We start from the raw sequence: 23,643 nt of genomic DNA on the forward strand, positions 1-23,643 counted from the left end.
CAGGTAGTTGGCCACGTGTTGGACCCGTATTTGGTCTACGGGGTTCTGCGGGAGGTTGGCTTTTTGAAAAATGGCATCCGCAAGTGAGGCTTGAGCCACTAACCTGAGATCGAGTCCCCCTCTCGGTCGGAAAACGATCTTGATGTCCGTCTCGAGAAGTGGCGATACCAGTGGGTTGCGCCGCGCAGGGCGGTTGCGAGCGTCGCGGTTGATTTGCTGGTTGTTCGAGGTGGGTGCTTGCAAGGAACCATTTCTGGCGTCGAGGCAGGTTCGTTGTCGGCGGCGAATGTCCGTCCAGCCGCCTTGGTTGAGCTCGGTGGGATCGATGTTCTCTCCGGCTACGACGACTTCCATAGCCACGGTGGTTGTGGGGAGCTAGGCCTAGCGGCTAAGCCTAGCTCCGGCGTGACAAACGAACGAGGTGGGTTCACCACCAGCACAGTGCAGGAATGTCCGAAAAAACGTTTTCCAATCGTTCCTTACACCTTCCGGCGTCCGCTGGCGCTGGCCTTCGGGGTACAAGACGAGGATTTCGGCTCAACACTCGAAAAATTGCGGAGCTCATGCGGGGCAAGTCTGGTCAAGTCGAGCGACTAGAGCGCCCCCCCTAGATAAAAAGAAAAAGAGGTCCTAGAGCCTTAACATTTTCGCATAAATGCCTTCCCAGCAATGCCTTTAGTTTAGAGGTGAAGCCGACTTTAAGAAGTTTGGCGCGCGCGTGGTTTTTGTAAGCTGGTTTTCTCACATTGCCTGTTGCGCAGTGAAGCATGGCCCTCAACGGTGGGAGTATGATTACACAAAACGGCTCGCTCTTGTGTTATCGAAAGTACCCCGAAACAAATTATATGACAATTAGCCGGTAAGACGACTTAGCCGCTAAGACGCGGAGCTTAGTTTATTTGCTCAGCCGTCTTACTTTACTTGCTTAGCCGTTTAGCTGCTAAGACGTGGAGCTTAGTTTATTTGTCATAGTTCACAGTGAAGTTGTCAACGTTATAGGATTACTGTCTGATGTCAATGCATGGACATCTACGGAGGAAGCATGGTTACCGGAAACGGCTGTTAGTGTTCTTTTACCGAAACTATCTGGAAACAAATTATACGGTAATCAGCCGCTAAGACGACTCTAACATTACGCACAAGAAACAAGCAGAAGTTAAACGGAATCTTCGCAGACAACCCGATTCTCCGCTGTTTCAGCAGATTTCACACTGGATGGTACTGAGTTTAATTTATTTGTCTCCGCCTGTGTCTCTATACCCGCTGTTCAGCCTATCCCGCAACCAACAATCTTCACAAGACTTGAATAATCGAATTCTCTACGCTACTCCGGTACAGTACGCGTAATCCTCTTCCCCTTTCTCCATCCATCCATCCATCCATCCATCCATCCATCCATCCATCCATCCATCCATCCATCCATCCATCCATCCATCCATCCATCCATCCATCCATCCATCCATCCGTACGTCCATCCGTCCGTGAGTCTGTCCATCCGTCTGTCCGTGTGCCTGATCGCAGCGATACTGCTCCGGCTCGAATGTGCTGAATATACATAAGTGAGATTTAGCGCAGAGAAAGACACGGACGGTGAAAAGGCCGGGGGGTGTCTTTCGCTGCGCTAAATCTTAATTCTGTAATATGTACCAAATCGCCCAGCAACCCGTCGGGCTGAATATAACTTTCCCTACGCTTCTATTCTTGAGAAACCTACCCTCTCCTGACTGGAAAGAAGCATTGTGCTGACAACGAGGACGCAGGTTTGATTGCTCCAGTGACAGTGGTTTTTCGTAAAAGGCGAAAAATAAATACGCGTCCGGTATTCCGGCGCACGCTTAAGAACCCCTGATTGCCTTACGGAGGTGTCTGAAAACCTCGTCCCACTAAAGCACATGCACAGGCCCTTTTCGGCTCTTTTGTCCGGCAGCCTCGAAAACATCTGTGGGCCGGCCTCCCCACGACTTGCCTGAATAAGCAATGTAACATGGTCTAAGCTGCAGAGGCGCTCAATGATAATACCCACGATATATTTTGGTCGGAAAACTGTGCTCTATGCCATTTCATTACTCTTATCAAATGTTATGTGTTAATCATCATCATTATTATTATTATCATCATCATCACCACCAGCCTATCTACACCCACTGCAGGGCAAAGGCCTCTCAAATTAATCTCCAATTACCCCGGTCCTGCGCTAACTGCGACCAATTTATCCCCGCAAACTTCTTGATCTCATCTCCCCACTTAACTTTCTGCCGCCCCCTGCCACGCTTGCCTTCTCTATCCACTCTGTTACCCTTAATGACCAACGGTTGTATTGCCTTCGCAGTACATGCCCTGCCCACGCCCATTTCCTCTTCTTAATTTCTACTAATATGTCCTTAACACGCGTTTGTTCCCTGATCCACTCCGCTCTCTTATTGTCCCTTAATGTTACACCTATCATCTTCCGTTCCATTGCGCGCTGAGTCGTCCTCAATTTAGGTTGAACGCTCTTAGTGAGCCTCCAAGTTTCTGCCCCGTAGGTTAGTACCGGTAAGATGCAGCTGTCATACACTTTCTTCTTCAGGGACAATGGTAGGCTGCCATTCATTATCTGAGAATGCCTGCCGAATACACTCCAGCCCATTCTTGTCCTTCGAATTATCTCTGCCTCATGGTTGGGATCCGGGGTCATAACTTGGCCTAAATAGATATATTCGCTTACCACTTCCACGGCCTCGCCACCTATCTTAAACCGTTATGCTGTCCCGAGGTTATTGATGATTACTTTAGTTTTCTGCATATTAATTTTCAGGCCCACGGTTCTACTCTGTTTGTCCAGTGCGGTAAGCATGCTTTGCAATTCCTCCCCCGAGTTACTTAAAGGAGCCATGAAGAGAAAATACAACTTCGTGTAATTTGAAGGAACTAGGATTGAGTATCTCACTCAGCTCCATTAGAGCCACAAAAGATGTTTTTTTAACGAAAAAACAGCAAGAAGTATTTAAAAACTTTAAAATTTTGCGCCACAGTGACGTGTTATGAGCAAGAATGGCGTCATACGGGCCAACAATAAAACATAATTTTCAGTGCGTTAACTGCACGTTAGCATTCAAGTGATGCGGTCAGATGGAACTAGAGGCCCCATTACAGACGTCCAGTCATGTCTCGTCGCGACAGGTAAGTTAGGCGGCCGCCAATCGCACAAACAAGGTTCCGTGACGTCATAGAAAAGTTGCGGGAAATTGGCTAGGGGGTCGCGACTGCTTCACACGTTTTCTTTAATATCTCCGTTATTTGTTCGAAGATTGCTATGATATTGGTATCATTGTTATCGGGACTAAGCAGTCTTTCTAATAAACCCAACTTGTATTTTGTCTTCATGGCTCCTTTAACAAGGCAACGTAATCAGCAAATCGGAGGTCACTGAGGTATTCTCCATTAACCCTTACTCCCATCTGTTCCCAATCCAATGTTCTGAATACTTCTTGTAAACATGCTGTGAATAACATCGGAGAGATCGTTTCTCCTTGCCTGACGCCCTTCCTTATAGGTCTTTTACTGCTCTCCTTATGGAGGATGATGGTAGCTGTGGACCCACTGTAAAAATCCTCTAGTATTCTTACATAATGCTCATCTACCCCCTGGCTCTGTAATGCCTGAATGACTGCTGAGGTTTCGACCGAGTCAAATGCTTTCTCATTGGCTATGAAGGCTATATATAGGGGTTCAGTATACTCTGCGCACTTCTCTATCACCTGATTGATCGTGTGAATATGGTCCGTTGTTGAATAGCCTTTACGAAACCCTGCTTGCTCTTTAGGTTGACTGAAATACAAGGTGGCAGAAATTATGTTTGCTATTACCTTGGTAAGTACCTTGTAGACGACTGACAGTAAGCTGATCGGCCTGTAATTTTTCGTCCTTCATTACACCTTTCTTATGGATTAGTATGATGTTCGCATTCTTCCTAGATTCGTCATGACGCAAATAAACAATGGTTTTGAGCCAAATCGCATGTCGACCCTAGTTCTTCGTCATATTTTCTGCCTGGTACATAAAAACTGGTCCATCACGGGCATTCTGGAAAAGCATACCCGCGGAATGTTTTAAAGTGAATGCATGAAGTCGCAAAACCTTTCGACATTTCTAGTAAACTAGCGAGACGGTTAATTCTGGCATGTGCACGAGACATATTCCGTTTCTCCGGGAGAAAAGCCTCAGGACTGAAGCGGAAACCCAGACCCTCGAGCCCATATGGGATCAGTCGATCCTTGTCTTCAACTGCGTCGTACAATTCCCGCCCCTAAACTCGCTCAGTGGAAATCGGGTCAGAATATTTCCTGCAGTGATGCAGGGGAAATTTTCGAATACTGCGGAAACCCTCGTGATTGGCTTGGTGTCGAAGCTTGGAACATTTTTCTCCGTTCGGAATAACTCTGTAAAACTATCGGGTTTTGAGGGATTATATACCCATGTAGATTCGATGTACTCGCACACAGAGTTTTGCAGCAGCAGAAAAACTAGGCGCGTGTAAAAGCGGCCACTCATAACTTCAGTGAAGCAGCAGGCGTGCGTTCATGCGCGCAGTGAAAAGCAAATGGCTCGCGACGATTCCTTCGAAGATGCTAATCAACACGGCGCGGGAAATTCGCAACGCCCAGGTAAAGCGTTCACCGTCTTCGCCTTTCTCCCCCCCCCCCCCCCCCCCCCCAAAAAAAAAAAAAAAAGCGAGCTAGTTTTGCGGGTCTTTTCGTGAATGGGTTGTAAGAGGTTGTAAGAGAGAGGTTGAAAGTTGTAAGCCTCAACCTTTTTTATGACGCCTGATCGGCCCGAGGCAGCTTGCTTATGGCTACATATCGGGAAATAACGGCGCATTACCGCCTCGCCCGCCGAATATTCCCGCCGGCTCATCTTACCCTCTCTCACTCTGAAGAACGCTTATGGCGCCTCATTCAAACCAATACTTTGTCAAGTCGCGCAAGACTGCACCTAATTCACCCCTCCCTCCATCAACCCCCAACTGCCCTGCATATGGCTTGGAGGACAGTGTGGTAACAGGACACACACCGGGACGTTCGTTTTCCAACGCCTCGTGTTATCCTTGAGTTTCAAAGATACGTGGAGCATCGGGAGTTCTTGTTCAAGGGCATAAAAAATACATGAAACCCTAGCCACAAAGCTTCCCTTAAAACAAACCGACTCATCCTTTCAACCGCGTCTACCCGAACACGCGTTCGTTTGCTTTCCTTTTCTGGCAACCGTATGTAGCAGCCCCTCTCCGAGATGTTGCACATACACAAACACCCATGCGTCTTTGTTTTCCTGTTTTTTAGGCGCGACGACAACAGGAAAAGGTCGGGGGGGGGGGGGGGGGTGCAGATGATGTGGCCTTGGAGTTGCGTTAGCACGCGTGTCCCGCTCGCATTAGAGCCACAGCGGAGGCGCAGCAGCAAATCCGCGACCTCATCCCACCTCTGAGCGCACGAGGGGTGTGAGAAGAGTCAGGCGGAGACGAAATTGCCTTTACGCTTTTCTATTCTTGTTTTGTTTTGGCATCGTTAGCTCGGGAATTCTATGCGCCGTCACTTTGTGCACGCTGGGGCCAACTTCGTAAGAGCAAGGCTGAAGGAGCGACAACGCCAAGAACAAAGTAAATATTTGTGGAGAGTATAGAAGCGCTGCATAGTTGAATGTGACTCAACACTAACCACACGAGGCTATGGTTGTGTTCAGTTTTTTACGGCGACAGTTATAGATGTAAGGGGTGTCTGTTTTTGCGAACGGGCTCACTTGCCGGCGTGAAAGCATGCGGGGGCTTGTCACGGTTCGATAGAATTCCCACCCGCCAGCAGAAGCTGGAAGGAAATCGCGTACCTCCCTTGTGAGCGCTCGTACAGAACGCGTGCGTCTGTTGTCGGATGCGTATTTACAGAGCTTCCACATACGCTTTAAAAATATAGAATAAAGCTGTGCGATTTCTTTTTGGTAATTGGGACAACAAACTGCGCATATACGAGGAAAATAAAAAAAATGAACTCAAATGTCGATACTTGAAAAATTGTAGACGAAACCACTGGTAGAAGTTTTTTTTTTTTAAATATTAACCATTCTAGACCAAGTAGACAAATAAATTTAACCAAGCTCCATGTTATTGGCCGCGAGGCCCACCACTGGAGAGGCCGGCGCTGCGATCGTTTTGACGTCACTTGTAGGATCACCGTTCCTATCTTCTGCGTAGTTGGCTTGCAGCGCGTGACGCTTCGCTCAGGAAGCGCGTTCTAGAAGTATTTTCGTGTTAATTTCCTTCGTTTGAAGTTAATTCTTAGTGCGCCAAGCGCAGTTCGACCTAATGGTGACTGTATAACCGTATCAACTGTGGTAGATTATCCGCACCATGAGCGTGGTGGTGTATTACGCATGCGACCGAAGCGTAAGCAGCGGCTTGTTTCCCCGATCAACAATGTGGACTACGACGATCGCCGAGTGAAGTTTCTAGATTTCCCTTGTTTGCAAGAAATGTATAAAGCAGGAAATCGTGAAGCGTTAACTGCTCGCCGAAGCACACGCACCCGCCGTGCCTGCCCGCACGGCCGACGGTGCGGCTCGAGCCGACGCAGGTTGCGGCAGCAACAACTTGTCGTCGCTTTTTAAAATCACACAAGTAGTGGAAAAGAAGTTCCAGATTGGTGAAAGTGGATGTTTGCGTGATGAAAAATTCTGATAGGTAGTGTCATCAGCTGTGGTTTTCAAAGCGATGCTCAAATATCTGCCGCGATTTACGCCGACCGGCCGCGGAGGTCGGTCCCGGCAGCGCCGGCCTGTTCACGCACGGTGCGGCGAGCGGCCGAAGGATGGTTATGCTTGCGCGCAAGAATCGACCGAGGCCATGCAGGTATCTTGATCGTCGATCGCTTCAACGGAAATCACCGCGCTTACAGAGTTCCCAGCGCGGTGAAACGTTCTGTTAGGGACTGTCACTCGCAACTCTAACGGCGATGAAATATCTGCTGCGACGCCAAGCCTAAAGTTCCCAAGATCCGATTACGTGCATCCGAACGGCTGCGAGCTGTTGGCGAAGGCCCTCCCGTCGCGCACGCGCGTGTTGCGTTTGTGTTCCTCGAACTTCTTGGGGGTCCCCAACGCTCGGTTCTCCTATTCTAAATATCCCCATTACCCGAAATCATTAACGACGTGTTTCGCCTCGTACGCAGCCTCGCCTTCTGTGAAAAGTCGTGAGTTGAAATTGATGCTTGAGAAATGCCGGCTTACTGTAAACATACAAAACACGCTGCAATTATAAATTACCACGCCGAGCACCTAATGAAAACTAAATATAGCCTTGTCCGAACCCGCTCGAAGACGTTAAAAACTCGCGTTCATACCATTCATACATTGCGGACAAGTCGCGAAAAGTATACATCAGCCGTGCAGAGTACAGGCTACGGCAGTGATCGTTAATCAAATCCGGGCATGACTATAAAAACATCGTAGGGGAAATAGGCACTGATTAAGCCAAATTGCAGACCATAACAATACTTTTAAGCATGTGCGGCGAAGCAATATGATCACCGTTATCGCGTCGAATTCATTTACCAGGCAATACGAGCAGTTCGCGCGGTGAGATAATAAGTGAGCGACGCGTTTCCGTCGCTGTTACAAGGTGTTTGCTTGCATCGTCCTTGGCGTTAGCTAGCTGGCTGCGTATGTAAAAGCTGTGGGTCGCGATGGTAGCAACTACCTAAGCGCGGCGGTGTCGCCGGGAACAAGCGAGTCGCTCATTGCTTGCCCGAATTATTTGGTTTACAGATAACTTTTTTGGTAATTTGCATCAAATCCACAAGGAGCGGGCGAGACGGTGGCCACAACAAGAAAACACGCTTCCGCACACGCACGGGAAATGTGTTGTAGCAGACGACAGCAAGATTCGGCGTCCTACAAGTGACGTCACTCGTAGGTGGCGCCACGGTATGTCCTCGAGGCCAATACATCTTGAAGGAGGGACCATCATCTTGAAGATAAGAAGATAAGATAAGATAAGAATTTATGGAAGATGCCAAGCAGACAGAATACACCTTTGTTCCTTTCGAAAGGACCAGCCTTTGGTAGCTCACTCAGCTGCATTTCAGCTACAGAAGGCGCTTTTTTTTAACCGAGAAAATCCAAGAAATATTGAAATACGTTTAAATTTCCCGCTGCACCGATGTAATATGGGCAGGATTGACGTATTATGGGCCAGCTCCTAAAACATTTTTAACGGTGTTTAAAGGGCACGTTCGCGTACAAGTTACGTGATCAGACGGAACTATAGGCCTCACTACAATAGCCCGATCGTGTTTCTCGGTGGTGACTCAGGCCGAAGGCGCCAATCGCACGAACAAGATTCGATGACGTCATACAAAAATCACCCGAAAGTGTCTGTGTCGAGTCACCACTACTTGTATGTTTTCTTTCATATCTCGATTATTATTTTTTTTTAATTTGGGGATAAAATTGGTATCACTGTTATCAGCACAAAGCCATCTTTTTAAAACCCGACTTGTATTTTTGTATTTTGTCTTCAAGGCCCCTTTAAAGCCCCTATAGTTCCTTTGAAATGTGATTCCCTGAGGGGTAGGGCGTTATTCACTTTTGGTTCTAACCCGCCGCGGTGGCTCAGTGGCTAAGGCGTTGCGCTGCTGAGCACGAGGTCGCGGGTTCGTTTCCCGGCTGCGGCGGCCGCTTTTCTGATGGAGAGAAAAACAAAAACGCCCGTGTGTACGAGATTTCGGCGCACGTTAAAGATCCCCACGTGGCCAAAATCAATCCGAAGCCCTCCACTACTGCGTGCCTCATCGCCTGCGTTGCGTGGGCTCGTTAAGCCCTACAATCAATCGATCGATCGATCGATCGATCAATCAATCAATCAATCAATCAATCGATCGATCAATCGATCGATCGATCGATCAATCAATCAATCAATCAATCAATCAATCAATCAATCAATCAATCAATCGATCGATCAATCAATCGATCGATCGATCAATCAATCAATCAATCAATAAATCGATCAATCAATCAATCAATCGATCAATCGATCAATCGATCGATCAATCAATCAATCAATCAATTAATCACACTTTTTGTTCGATCAATACGAAAGTGTAATGATCTTTCGCATGGTGATGTATATATTGTTTCGAATGATAAGATTTATCGCGCTTTGTGTCATTTATATCTCTTCTAGTTGTGTTTTACTTTGATGCCAAATATGATTTATCATACCCGCTTCCCGCTGTATATATCCAGTGCCTGCCAACGCGAACATGGTATAAAATGAATAAATTGCAATATCAAACATTGTACGACAACAAGATAGCTCAATGGCAAATGTAACAGTCGCCTGAAAGTATCGAGAACGATCCAATAAGCTACCGAGGGCTGAATGACAGCTGCCACCTTGTTTTATTTATCGAAGCATTTGTATTTTCCCACAGGTTTGGTTTTTCTTCCCCCACCGTTATGTTACCAAAACAGCGTGCCGATAACTTTATTTGGAATGCGACTATTGGCACATGGCCGAGCTCCGTCTTATCCAACCCACAGATGTTTGCGGCAGAGAGTTGCAATGCTAATAATGGAAGTTTGTACTGGCCTGTGAGTGCATGCGAAAAGTTTAAGGCAATATTCAGGAGCGCGATTTCCGGGATCGGTGTTTGTAAGGGTCGGGTGATCCCGTCATTATTGCCATAATTTCATGCCCAGGCAGGCAACAGGGCAACGGCCTCGCGGGCGTAGAGTCCCCCCTCCTTGTGTGCCGTGTTTCGGCCCTGCGTGCCAGACGGAGGCAATCGAGGGAGCTGCTGGGTGGATGACCGCGCTTTGTATTTCGCGCGGCAGCTGCAATGCGCGGCCGGGTCGAAGCTAGTGCTAGGTTGAGGCGTTGGATATCGTTGTGATTGTGCGTTTGGTTGGAGTGGCGCGTATGGTTGCGCGCCCTTGCATAAAGGGCCCGCAACAGTACAGGTGCGTGGGAGCGCGGTCGGAGCGAGCGCGCCCTCCTCCCCCGGATGCGAGGTTTCTTCGATTGCAAGTACGCGCTGATCGGGCAGACCGGGTTGCGTTGTGGCTCGTCTCTGACGGGATGCCGCGGGCACATAGCGACCAACGGCCTCAATGTATCTTCTTTGTAACCAACTGTAAAAAGTGTAAATACAAGTTTTCGTTTCGTCTCAACGGGTCGTCGCCTTCATCACAGCCGCAGCGCTGCACTAAACGCAGCGCAGGGCTGGCAGGAACTCCAAGGGTCATCAACGTCCGCCTCGCAAGGAGGCGACTTGGAGGAGAACGAGACATTACTGTGTTTCTATAGTTGCAATTGGAGGATCTGTCCATCCATCCATCCATCCATCGTCCGTACGTCCGTACGTCCGTCCATCTGCCCATCCGTCCATCCATCCACTCACCCACCCACCCGCTCGCCCATCCGTCCACCCGTCCGTCCGTCCGTCCACCAATCCGTCCGTCCGTCCGTCCATCTGTCTGTCTGTCTGCCTGTCTGTCTGTCTGTCTGTGTCTGTCTGTTTTTTTTTTTTAGTTTTTTATAACAGCGCTAAAAAAGCCGGATTATAGTAGTGTTTCGAAAACTGGACGGGATGTATACAGGAAGTCAAATATTTGACAACTCGACCAGTGATTTTTCAACCGTTAAAAATTCATGCAAATTGGGCCACGGCAGGGGCGGAACACGCTCGCGAGCTTTGCGCTCACTCGCCGCACCGACCGTGAAAGGGCTCAACGCGCCAACCGCACGTCTTGCAGCAGCAAGAAACGTAGAAGTGAACTTCGCTTCTAGGCGGAGTTCATATGGCTAGGGTTCTATGCATTTTTCATGTCCGCGGACAAAAACATGGGAGGCTCCCCGTGCCTCTGAGGCACGCGAGGCGTGCTATAGCGCGAATGGCTGGAAAACGAGCATCCTGGTATGTGTCGGGGTCACCTAGTGGCACGATGTTCATAAGATGATTTGGACGTCAAGTTTATAAGTCTCCTCACTTGGATATCCGTTTTGAGTAGATTAGTTAATAGTGAGCACCATTTTCAAGATCACTAAAGTCAAAATAAAAGTGTGCACGTGTATGTACGTGTCTTTCTTAGGGATGACCCCCACCTACGCTCAATGTAAATAAAATTTGTTCGTACAGTTCACCTAAATTATGTTTCACGTCTACATCTTGTTCTAAACATCTTCGCTGGTCGTCCACTTTCGCAGAGCCGGAAGGGCGAGTGGGGAGTAGAATAAACTTTATTGAGCCGCATAAGGGCGAGATTTTGCTCTTCGCTTTTGTTTCAAACAGAGATGGTTCTGATTGCCTGTGTGCCTTGGAGCTTATTCACACGCGCAGAATAACTTACGATGACACCACTCCATTTGGAATGAATCTGCTGATTTTATTTGCATTAGAGCCATGCCTAAAATTTAGGAAGTAAAAACTCCTGCTGAGCCACTATCGTTTGCACTGATGTCCAGCGGATCTGTAACTCTCGCACACGTATGGTGAACGAAGAGACAAACTGTATCATTTACCCACAACCCTCTCCAGCAAAGCGCCATTAAGCACACGAGGGAAGGGGGAAGGGGGGAGATGCATGTTGACAACATTTACTGCAGTGCTGCTCTCGTCAAAAAACTAGCGTTTAAAAACGACATTATAGAAATTGTGAGCGAGGCACTCATTGCGCTAAGTTTTTGCGACACGAGAAACCAAAGAGGATAAAGGACTGTTTGCGACTAACGTCAAGAATCGAATGGGAATCAGCTTGAATTTAGGCGAACACCAGAAAAAACAGGAATTACACGAGTCACGACACACCGCTGCCTTTTTGTGTCCTATCTTTCTGGTGTTCATCTAAAATCAACCTGATTCCCATCCGATTACGTACCAACTCGCACAGATCAGAACCATATTCTAACATCAAGTATTTAGGCGCGAAGAAAAAAAGAGTTCAAAGAAAAAAGAACTTGGAAGAAAAAGACCTCAAGGCGGTATAATGTCGAGTGATTTCTGGTTCATGGGAAGACGGCTCGAGTCTTGATGACAGAAGAATTACGGCGACGATAATTTAGTACATCGAAACATATCGTATACAGTGCCTTTCTTTGAAGGTTTTATAGCTCATGGCAAGAGAGGATGCTTCTAGTGCAATTTTCTTTTGTACACTGCATCCTCATGTTGGTCACACGCAAGCAATTTTATTCTGTTCTGTTCTGTTCTGTTCTGTTATTTTGTTCTGGACTCCCCGCTTCCCCCTGCCCTCGTTCCTCGCCGTTCGTGATCCTTAACTGGAAAGGGCGATTGGCTAAATGGCCTTTTGTGTAGAGATTGCCTCCCGCAGTCGTATTTAAGTGTTATGAAACCTTATTGCAATCTTTTGGGGATTCGCTTCTCTCTCTCTCTCTCTCTCTCTCTCTCTCTCTCTCTCTCTCTCTCTCTCTCTCTCTCTCTCTCTCTCTCTCTCTCTCTCTCTCTCTGGTGTAACTTTGCTCTCACTAGGTAGCGCTGTACGCTTTTGAGACTGAAAAGCTTCTGGAAACAGCATAATCCACTTTCCCGCCTTTTATTCCCGTTTTTATTCCTACATGCAACTACCTTAATCCGGAGGTGGGTGGTCGAAAATTTTTCTTTCCCACGCTCTCCAAGTTAAGTTCTTTCTCGAGTAGTTTCCGCATCCGCGTAACTTTCCGCCGGCGGTGAAAGAGCCTAATCATGAGATCGCAACAAATTTGGTGGTGAGCCAAGCTCTTTGCAATGGACCTGAATAGGGTTCCCGAAATAGCACTTAGCGTGCGACACCGCATTAAGCAGGAGGAAAAAGTCTGGCCGCAATTTCGGCAGCGGCGATTATAGTATGCGGCGCTCGGAAAGAGAGAGTCCCGGCCCTTTCGTGGGAGGCGCGTGCCGCGGTGGTTCGTGCTGGTTCGCAGCACTCGTGCTCCCCGCGTGCATCTCTACTCAAAGGGGATCCGCGAAAGCCCGTGGCCGATGGACTCAAAGTGAGCGCGAAACGAGCGAACCTTGGGAGCCGGTATACTCTCGGATCAGGGAATTTCATTTGAAAGGAGACTTCTTGAACCCCTCGTTAAAAATTTTACCTAGGATTTATTTTTCACTAGAGAGGGAGAGAAAAACCTTTACTGATAAAAACAGGTCAGCCTCGCAGCTAGATTGGCTTGCTACTCCATATGGAAAGGAAAAGGGCGAAAAAAGGTAAAACACGTGCGCACATTAAAACGCACACAAAGAGCAACCGACGCAGGAAAGCACAGAGAACTCTCTAGCGGGAATATGGCTCGTTAACAATGTATTGTACGCTCTATCCAAGTGAACCATTTTTCGACATAAGACAGTTTACAATAATCCTGGGGTACTCCGTTGTCCGTTGATAATATGTTGCACAATATCATAAAGGGTCACGAGGTCGACATTAGGCCAGGAACACTCTTCTGTCGCCCTCTCTGCTGACGGATCCATGCCGAGCGACGCGAAAATTTTGCCGACATAATAATTATTATCTTGGGGCGAGTCGGAATTGCGGTCCTTCTATGCAAGCGCGTATGAAGGGAAAACCGCCGACAGCGAAATGATGACGCCCTCACACTTGATTAACAGTGTTGCGCAGCATATTCGTGTGAGACTCCATGTTACGCGGATCCTATTGCACATGGCTAAAAAAGGAAAAACCGTAGCGCCCCAAATGCGAAACTACGTGGGATGACGACGAACATGCTAATATTTCACGATCAGCAGATTCCGAATCCGATCACTCTCGCCCTGCTAATTTGATAAGTATTTTATTATTATTAGTCCATGCGCGTCGGTTATGAATGGTTCCAAAAGGAGCGTTTTGTAGTTGACCCCCTCGTTCTCATAGTGGAAGCGTTCATACTTTCAACGCATAATGTCTTGGAATGACTAAAAAATTTAAAAACAAATTCCCTCCCCGCGAGAGCCGTATTCACAAATGGCTGTTTATTGCCTTTTATTACGCAAGTGCGCCCTTTGGGATAAACTAAATAAAGTCAAGTAGTCCCGTCTCCACAATGAAGACCAGGAGGGGCCGGTATTGGGGACCGTGCGTCCAGCGGCGAAGGTCAGGTGGTCGTCCTGGGGGGTACCCGAGGGCCCTCATGTGCCGACTTCGTGCTGCCTGGATACCCCGGCATGTCCCCAGAAAGTGGATGATACCACAATAGCGCTGAAGCCACCAGGACAGGCGAGTAGCCACCATGCGCTTCAGCAGCTTGCAGATAGTGCACGTCAATGCAATCGGCCTAAGGTTACTCGTGCGGTTCACTGGCTTGCCTGATCTTTGTATCGGCACCGCTTCCGCATGTTTCCAGGAAGCTGGGAGCTCCCCTGAGGCCCAGATGGCGTTGAGTGAGTCAATCATCCACTTAAGAGCTGGGCCATCAGCGTTCTTGAACACTTCATAGGTGATACCATTTGGTCCATGAGCTGTGCGCAACTTTGCCTGGTCGATGGCAGCCACAAATTCCGCCATTGTAAAGGGCCCTCGTATGTCATCAATGTCTACCTGAGCTGGGGATGCACCTGCTTTAGGAGGGAGCTAAAGTTGGCCGATGAATGGTGGTGGAGCCTGGTCGAACGCCGGGAAGAATGCCTTGGCTAACTCTGGTGAAAACTGTTTTAGCGTTTTCCCGTAGACAAGGCACGCACTAGTGGCAGGGTCCGGTGGTCGTGCCCCAGCTTCCATGCTGCGGAATGTCCGCCAGATGGAAGATGTCGTTGAGGACGTTTATGAATAGCCTATTGGGAACAATAGCGTTCTCGAACAAGGCTCCCTTACGGGAACCGAAACGTCCTTTTATTTTATATATTTTTAAATTCATTTGTCGGTGCCTGCTAGCTTGTTCAGTGTATCCTCTCGACCTGACGGGCGTCCTTCAAACCCGTGATGAGCATAAAGCACTGTTAAATCGCACCTCATGTTCAAAATTTTCATTTGCGTGTGCATTTGCAGAGACTATGCCTGGTATTCTGAATCCTTCCTCCACTCGAGTCTCCAGTGGAGGAAACCCTTGGAATAGATTTTCCCGTGCATAAGCATTGCGGAATCTTCCCCTTAAAACTGAGTGGAGGAACCAATGGAGTGGAGGAGGGATATGTGCGCAAAGTGCGAAGGAAACCGCTCGTGTCTTCTGAGGGCATTTTTTTTTTCGAAACGTCTTCGTGTTGAAAGCTAGACTAAAATGTTTGATGACCCTCTCTTGTTGAACTAGGGCAGCACGTTTGAACAGGACGGTGCATAAACTTGTTCTCGTTGGCTAATATATTTAACTGGTTCACGCATTGTTAAAAGAATTGAGCAAGGCTAAGAGAAATTAAGACCGACGAAAAGATCGTCGGCACAGCTTACTTGCTTATCGTGCTGCAGTAACGGTTGGCTACTTCTGCGTGACCGTTAGGTTCCCGTGTCATGTTTCAGTCTGAGATCATCGTACAAGAAACGGTAGAAATCGAGAAGGGCGCAAACAATTAAAAATGAAACGTGTGAGAGGGTTTGCCGTCGTTTTCTTCCGATGTCAATGGCGCCATGCAAGACTCACTAGTGAGCATAGCTTCCTCAGGGCGAACAGCACAACCCACACGCTGGCGTACAGGTAAATAAAAGATGGCGAGTTCGAAAAACCGGCGAAATGCCCGAGTGATTTTTTTGATACGCGGTGGCTAGGCGAAAAGTGACCAAATACAACGGCAACAAGAACAGGCGGAAGTCGAGACGAACGGAGCTGTCGGCCAGTGTTAGCTGGATCATTGCCGTCGCAATCTTGTAATCGACACTGTTCCCTTGGCGAGCTGGGAAGAGTGAGACGCTGCTAATGGAAGAAAACGCGTTGCCGATGCCCGGCGGCCGCGGCAAATCTAGAGGCGGCACGCGCCTGCTCCTCCCAGTCCGGTCACGATCCACGGAAGAAACACCGGGAGGCCCGTTCCGCTTAGTCGTCCAGCGCACTTTCTCCCACCCATCGGCACCGGGCGGCACACGGCGCCGGCTCGTGCAGCCGGCAGGCACGGAAACCCAAGCCACTGCGTCTGGAGAGCTTTCCCCGAGAAAACGTATTCGTATAGTCGCACAAATAGTTTCCTTTGAGGGTACCTCCCAACATGCTTCCGTGAAAACAAAAAATTTGTTCATAGTGAAGTTTATTCCCTCTCTATGCGAACATCTTGAGTTGCCCAAAAATGTGGCTCATAAAATCAATTTGAAGACGTCTGGCGACTCCACGCAGCTGTCACCGAGCTCCAAGAGCAGTAACAAAGCTCCGCATCAATCTGAGAAAGTTTCTGCAAGAAAATTTAAGCGGTAGCGGTCCTGCAAAATCTGCAAGAGCCACACACACACACACACACACACACACACACACACACACACACACACACACACACACACACACACACACACACACACACACACGCGCGCGCGCGCGCGCGCACGCACGCACGCACGCATGCACGACCACTTACGCACACACACACGCAAGCACGCACACACGCACGCCCACTCACGCACACACACACACACGCACGCACACGCACGCACACAGGCGTATTAGATTTACCATATTTTAATCCATTTGACCCTCAGGCGCCAGTTAGAAGCAAAACGTCCAGCGCCCCTTTGCGCCGTTAGCCGAGAACGAAGCCGCCGGCGGTTGATGGGATGTTCGCAGGGTGGCGCGACCATATGCGGCTGGACGAATATAAAATACCGACGATTCGGCGCTGCTCTGTCGAAGGCTTGCTCATGCTTGATGACCCATGATTGCTTGCGTAGACTATGCCTAAATTATCGCAGTTTCCCGTACGCATTCTCCAAGCGCGACATTAACACTTTGACCCGCTTGGGCTAGAAAAAAAAGTGCTCCGATGAAGAAAAAGAAAGCTTTACGGGGTCCGTAACGATAAGGCCTTGATGAGCCAAATTAAATAACTAGTCCTTGCGAGAAATGAAAAAAAAAAACTCTGTAACGGCTTAAATGACTGCAGAATCAATGTCCCAGTGCTATGTTTACAGGAAACCATTCACAAATCAAAATCACTTTTAATTGTCGGCTCGTGGTCTTCAGAACCAATACTGTTCCAAGCACCCTTTTCCTTCTCGTTTTGAATGTGGCATCGGCAGAGCGCCCAAGTACGTACCAACGTTAACAATGAGGCTGAAAATTTCGGCAAAATGTCATGCAATCATTTTCTTTGCCCACCTGTCCATGACCCTATTGAACAGCATTTCAAAACTCCCTCTACTTCTACGACTAATTAGTAACTGAAGTTCTTGAGTAAGTGTTCGGCAAAGTTCTCTTGCGCAGTGAGGATTCAGAGTGAAATCTATCGTCTTGTTCATCATCGCGTTTCACACATCTGAGTCTCCACAATGATGAGCGGAAGGGGTTGAGGAGGAGAGGCTTAGCAGTCCTTGAAGACAGTCGACCCCTCCCCCTGTCTTTAAGAGTGTCGCTGGTGTAAGTGTTGAGTCTCTAGAAGGCATGCGCGGGGTTAAAAGGGGTTCTTCCCTCCCCCTTTAATCTCCAGGTCTAAAGTTGTATAAACATTGGGCACTACTGTTGTTATTTTCGACGTGGAGGCTAGCCGCATGTTCATAATTGGCTTCGGAATGCCTTAAAATGTTAACAATTGTTTTGTATTTCCTTAGGGGTTGAATTTTTAATGGCCGTAATTTCGTTTCCGCAACCATTTCCCCTAACTCACGGTGGAAGTATAGACTCCCTAACCCTCCCGCGGAAGAAACTTTCCGCAGGCGCTACTGAACATCTATCCACTAGGTTCCAGAGAGACGAAAGCAGGCATATGCACGCGTCACCCCAAAAAAGTAACTAAATACCGTTACTCGTTACTCACTCAAAAAGTAATAAATACGTTACTCGTTACCGATCCCCAAAAGGAAAGCGCGAGTTGCCCGAAAAGCAACGAGTTACTTTTCATGTTACTGTGTCGACTAAACGCACAACTGTTTAGTTTTCATAATTCGTTGTTTTCTTTTCAGTAGTAGTTGCACTTAACCAGTAGTTGCCTCTCGAAGTTTTCACCGGTTATGTTTCCACGCTTCCTAGAAAACAGATCTCCGGCGACGCTGAAAAGTCGTGAAAACTGCGCCGTCATTGAGGTCAGCGGGTAGCAGTCCGACACAACGAGAAACCGAGAAAGTTCTTCCGGGTCATCGACGGACGTTGACAGTGGAAAACTAAAAAAGTTGTCCGCTAGATCAGGTTTCTCTGGGCACGTGGTTCAATCCTTGCTTCCTTGAAACTTTGAGAGTTCGTCCTTCACCATGCTTCTAGTCTCGGAGCGTCGAGAGCTATCTGCGATCCCCAATAGCTTAAACCGTGGGATGATAGTCGCCGCCAGGATCAGGTGGGAAAAACTGTAAAATGTAACAAGAAGTCAAGCTTCAGTAATTAGTTTTCTGTTCATGTTCTCCCTCACCCCCGTGTCAGTTCCATGCTACTTCTGAATAAAAATAAGATTTGTAGCTTCAACTTTGGTACTAGTAAAGGGGAGCTGAGGAAGGGGTTCCTTACAAACCACGAGCGAAATTGTTTTACAAACTCAGCTCTAATGAACAGTGCAAAGACAAGAAGGAACATGTTCAGCTAAAAACGTGAACATTGATATAATATGCTGTAAATGCTTACCTTATCTGAATTCCATTCAAGAGAGCGGTGACAAGAGGTGCGCAAAATACCAGCCCCTTCATTGCCTCGTACTCCAACTTGGAGATGAGCACCGTTAGCGTTGGTAGCTGGTATCCGAGAAAAATGTTCCATTTCCCTTGAAGTACATTCAAAGCGCAAGCGAGGTGCTTCACGACCTGTGCAAGGAAAAGCTTTCTTTACTGCTGCTTCTCTGCGTGGGAATCGTACACGCACGGAGTGTCGGGCATTCCGGTACACAATTGGCGTGGCAGTATTCACATTTAGTGACGTGTAAAATAATGTACTCCCGCCGCTTCAATGAACTTGATGTCGTTTGGCCTCTCCAGGACTGGCATCCCAAGTATTCGGAAGAGTCCGTCGATGTCTTTCCTCTCGTTGATAACCTTCACGATGCACTCCACTGCCCGATAAAAAGAGCTCCAGCGAGTTAGAACTGGCGCAGCATGTATATGCCACAGAACGTTTTCACGGTGTCAGCTGCTTGCGTTGATTGTCCTGGCTTGTTCCACAGGGAGTTGCACTTTTTGAACACGCTCCTGGAAGCTAGTGTGTAGTACTCGTCATTCTTCTCCGCTTGCAGAGCATCTTTTGTTGCTGCGAGGTTCAGTGCATGGGCGGCGCAGCAATGATTGGGGGGGAAGGGGGGGTGGGCAGTTGCCTTGCAATCATAGCGTCGTCTGATCGTCAAGCGGCTCGGTCAACTCTTTGGACTGAACGTCATCTCCGTCGTCAGTTGCTTCCTCGTTTGCCCCGTAGACCCTGGCAAAGAAAAAAGAGCTAAAAATGCGACTCCTCGTGCATTTAAAATTTTAAAAGACAACAGCTGTTGGAAAGTTCAGGTTCAATACAGTCATCCTGCAGTACTTTTGACGGCATTAACGTACGCTTACCTCTCCTACTACTCCCGCCCTCTATTTTATCCCCTGAACCCCACTCCCCCAGAGCAGGGTAGCAAAGCCGGCTCTACACCTTGTTAAGCCCCCGGTCTTTCCGTCCTTTCTTCTTCCTTCCTTCCTTAGCAAAATTTGTAGCGTTGCCAGTGATGACCATGATGACTTTTCCGGCATTTCCATACTCGTCGAGAATATCAGTCAATTCGTTGGCCACCCGGTCACAGGTTACTCTTCCCATCATTCAACGGCAAGCCAAAGTAGCCACTCGGCGCTCCAATGCCTCCGGATCAAGCCACAGTGCCACCACGTTCAAGAAATGCCTGAAAATATAAAAAATGGGGCAATTCACACGGATAATTCTTTATTCATCCTACTCCTGCAATCAGGGTAGTGCGCAAAAAATTACCTGTGAAATAACGTTGACCAACAGTCGGCCGTGACAGCAATATACTGTACGTACATCTTCGAAGCTGATCCTCTAGGCCTCGTTTTAAGTTCATCGCACCTCTTCTCGATTCTCTTCACCAACATTCGCCGACTCAAGGGCCTCCGTTTTGGGGCCAGCAAATGCACGAAGTTTACAAAAGAAGGCTGTTCCATAATGCTGAATGCGTGAGAACCTTTCAACACAAATTTAGGCTACGAGATCGTCATGCTTTTCTTGCTATATATGGTGACCGGTTGCCGAAGTGTCATTACAGAATTGCTTTAACGGCGGCTGGTCCGCGGCAGAAGCTGAAGCTTCACTCGGTCGTCGCTTCAAAACAGAGGCTTCACAGAGATTGAGACTTGGGGAATGGAGAGACTGCAACAATGAACTGGAAGACACTATTGGTAAAATATAGGCACGCGTCAAATCGGGAATGTTATTTGCTATTGTATTACAATAAACTACAGTAGTTGCCACCTGCGATGTCTGTACGCATAAAACACATGCATTGCGAAAGTTCAAATTGTACTCCCCGTCACATGCTTATAACATGTTGGCGACGCGATGATCTCCTTGAGATTCAGCAAGCAGAGCAAGCATTTAAAGGAGCCATGAAGAGAAAATACAACTTCGTTTAATTTGAGGTTGTTGTGTGGAGGAGGGTACATTGTTCGCTGCAGGCGGTAGTGCTGCGTGATTTCCTTGTAGGACAAGAGGCGACAGTCACGCCACTGCTCGTCGAACTGCTCGCCGATAAAAACCCTAACCTACCCCCCCCCCCCCCCCCCCCCCCCCCCACCCCTGCCCTACCCCTCCCCTGAGCACTGGGAGAGAGCACTGTCCAGCTCGGACCCTGATGACCAGCTTTGGCTGGTGAAGAGGGCTCAAGAAGCCGGACGGTCTCGAGGGATCCTGGAATAAGTACTCTTCCCCAAGGCGAACTTCTTCATAGGGACGTTTATTCCTCCTCCTCCTCGTCTAATTTGAAAGAACTAGGATTCGGTATCTCACTCAGCTCCATTACAGCCACAAAAGATGTTTTTTTAACGAGAAAAAGCAAGAAGTATTAGAAACTTTCAAATTTTGCGCCACAGTGACGTATTATGAGCAAGAATGACGTCATACGGGCCAACAATAAAACATAATTTTCAGTGCGTTAACTGCACGTTAGCATTCAAGTGATGCGGTCAAATGGAACTAGAGGTCCCATTACAGACGTCCAGTCATGTCTCGTCGCGACAGATCAGTTAGGCGGCCGCCAATCGCACAAACAAGGTTCCGTGACGTCATAGAAAAGTTGCGAAAAATTGGCTAGGGGTCGCGACTGCTTCACCGTTTTCTTTAATATCTCCGTTATTTGTTCGAAGATTGCGATGATATTGGTATCATTGTTATCGGGACTAAGCAGTCTTTCTACTAAACCCAACTTGCATTTTGTCTTCATGGCTCCTTTAAAGATGATGCAGCCAGTGTCTTTAACCTCCTTGGCCTCGAATAGCGATGCTTGCTGAGGCCACGGAGACTGCACAGGCCGCGTCACTGCTAGTTTGTCGGTCGAAGACTGACTGCTCGGTAGTTATTGCAACTCCTTATATAAAAAGAAAGATGATCGTCACGTGGTACCGCCAGGCTGCCCACGTACTCAACAAGCCACCAACCAAGATTTTCCAGCCTTCAACCCGGATGCGCAAGCTGAAGGAAAGATGTTTCACCACGAAGATAACAAACAGTAGTCTTGTTCTGGTAAGTCGCCCTCTCTGAAGCTCTCCACCAAGGTGTACGTCACCCAGAGGCATGAGGCGGCGAGAACCACTGGCGCCAACGGCGGCGGCGGAAGTATCAAGTGGCAGTGTACGCTCGGTTCACCGGACGCTGCGGGCTGCTTCCTTCCTCCACACCCGGGCGATGAAACGGCCTGCCGAAAGGCAACTACGGCCTCAAGTGGCCAAGATCTTTAGTTTCCGACCGCCAGCGAGGGGACGAGGCCACTCATCTTCCCATGCTGGGAGACTGATTGAAATTCCGTACTCACGGGGCCTTCGAAATGAAGACCTGCGTGTAGACGACAAGAGGCCCTGATGAGCGTAGCATCATTCACAATAGAAATGACGCCCCGAACCACCAGAACGTAGAAAACGGCGGTGCTACTTTAGAGGCAAACATCAGAGCAATCTGCATATAGACGCATGCACAGGTTATAAAAAAAACATGCCCTGTTCTGCGGTGTTGTACACCTCACAAGTAACGAGATACCGAAACTTGAAACTTGGCCTTAGAAGAAACTAAATACGTTACCCGTTCCTTTTTTTTAAGTAACTAAATACATTACTCATTACCGAAAATAGTAACCAGGTAGAAGTAACTCGTTCCTTGTAACGCGTTTCATACATGTCTGGATGAAAACCGACAAGCGTGACCCTACGGTCAACAACTTTTAGACAGTAATTGCACAAAAATCATAGACAATTTTCTCACGAAGTAATTAAGGTAAAAGCTCGCTGTTCTCGAAATATCTCGATTGATTGTAGAGTTTAATGCACCGACGCAACGCAGGCGATGAGGCGTGCCGTAGTAGAGGGCTCCGGATTAATTTTGACCACCTCGGGATCTTTAACTTGCGCCGAAATCTCGTACATACGGCCGTTTTTGCTTTTCGCCTCTATCAGAAAAGCAGCCGTGGATGCAGGGAATCTAACCCGTGTCCTCGTGCTCAGCAGCACAATTCTCGAAATATCTCCTCCATATAACAGTTCTGCTAGGTTTCTGAAATAGCAGCACCTAACGTAAATTTCTGACGGAGCCCGTATCCAAGAACGACCTCCAGTGACCCACACAGTGCTATTTCTCTGCTCGTATAGGAATCGCGAAACCAACGTCCCAATTTGGGTGGTTGTGTTTCTTGAACGTAGGCTATATGGAGCATTTCGTCAAATGAAAAACTTGATGGCAATGAGAAAGATGCGTCGAGACTTATCCGTATGTTAAGGGTCCCCAGGCGGACTGAATTAATCCACAGCCCTCCACTACAGCACACCGCATTGCACAGGTGTAGCTCCGGCGCCTAAATCGGCAACGTTTGTTTTTTTTTTTTCCATGGGAAGGGTGGGGGGGGGGGCATATAAAAGTTCGGTCAAGCGAAACTGCGTTAAGAGGAAGTTATTTTACAAATAAATTAGGCAGAATATTTAAGAAAAAAATTCTCAATTTAAATGTTTCTTCGAGTATCCAATTGAACCTTCATTGTGCTCTCGTTTTGCTTCGTAACTTCCAAAGCCTGGCACGGATTATAATCGGAAGCAATTCTTATTCACCTATGATGAATGATGCCCTCCTTTCAGTTTTGAAACCCATAAATCACAACAGTTTCCTTTAAATCCCTCGTTCAGGCTAAATAAAAATCAGAAATCGCAAAGAGGGCGCTCGTTTCGCCGTGTTCGTTCCTACAGTCAATCTGTTGTACACGCCCATTCATGTTGGCGCTTTGTATTCAATCGTTTACCAGGTATCCCAATAATGCAGAAAACTCTGAGTATGCCTGAGGACATCATCCTACCTATGACACAACTTTGTGGAGCATACATACCTAATTAGACCACGTAGGGTAT

General features: G+C 47.9%; 1 long non-coding RNA gene across 1 annotated transcript; it reads right to left on the minus strand.

The window, feature by feature from the left end:
* Positions 1 to 18,150: 18,150 nt before the first annotated feature.
* On the minus strand, positions 18,151 to 22,121 carry LOC144172981 (uncharacterized). The gene is made up of 4 exons (XR_013323143.1): positions 21,825 to 22,121; positions 19,685 to 19,928; positions 18,695 to 19,474; positions 18,151 to 18,423 (listed from the first exon to the last, which is right to left on the minus strand). It is a non-coding gene; the product is annotated as an uncharacterized LOC144172981 (long non-coding RNA).
* Positions 22,122 to 23,643: the final 1,522 nt, after the last annotated feature.

Source organism: Haemaphysalis longicornis, unplaced genomic scaffold (genome assembly GCF_048455015.1).
Source record: "Haemaphysalis longicornis isolate Haplotype H1 unplaced genomic scaffold, Haemaphysalis longicornis Haplotype H1 scaffold_1, whole genome shotgun sequence".
In the NCBI taxonomy this organism is placed as follows: domain Eukaryota; kingdom Metazoa; phylum Arthropoda; class Arachnida; order Ixodida; family Ixodidae; genus Haemaphysalis; species Haemaphysalis longicornis.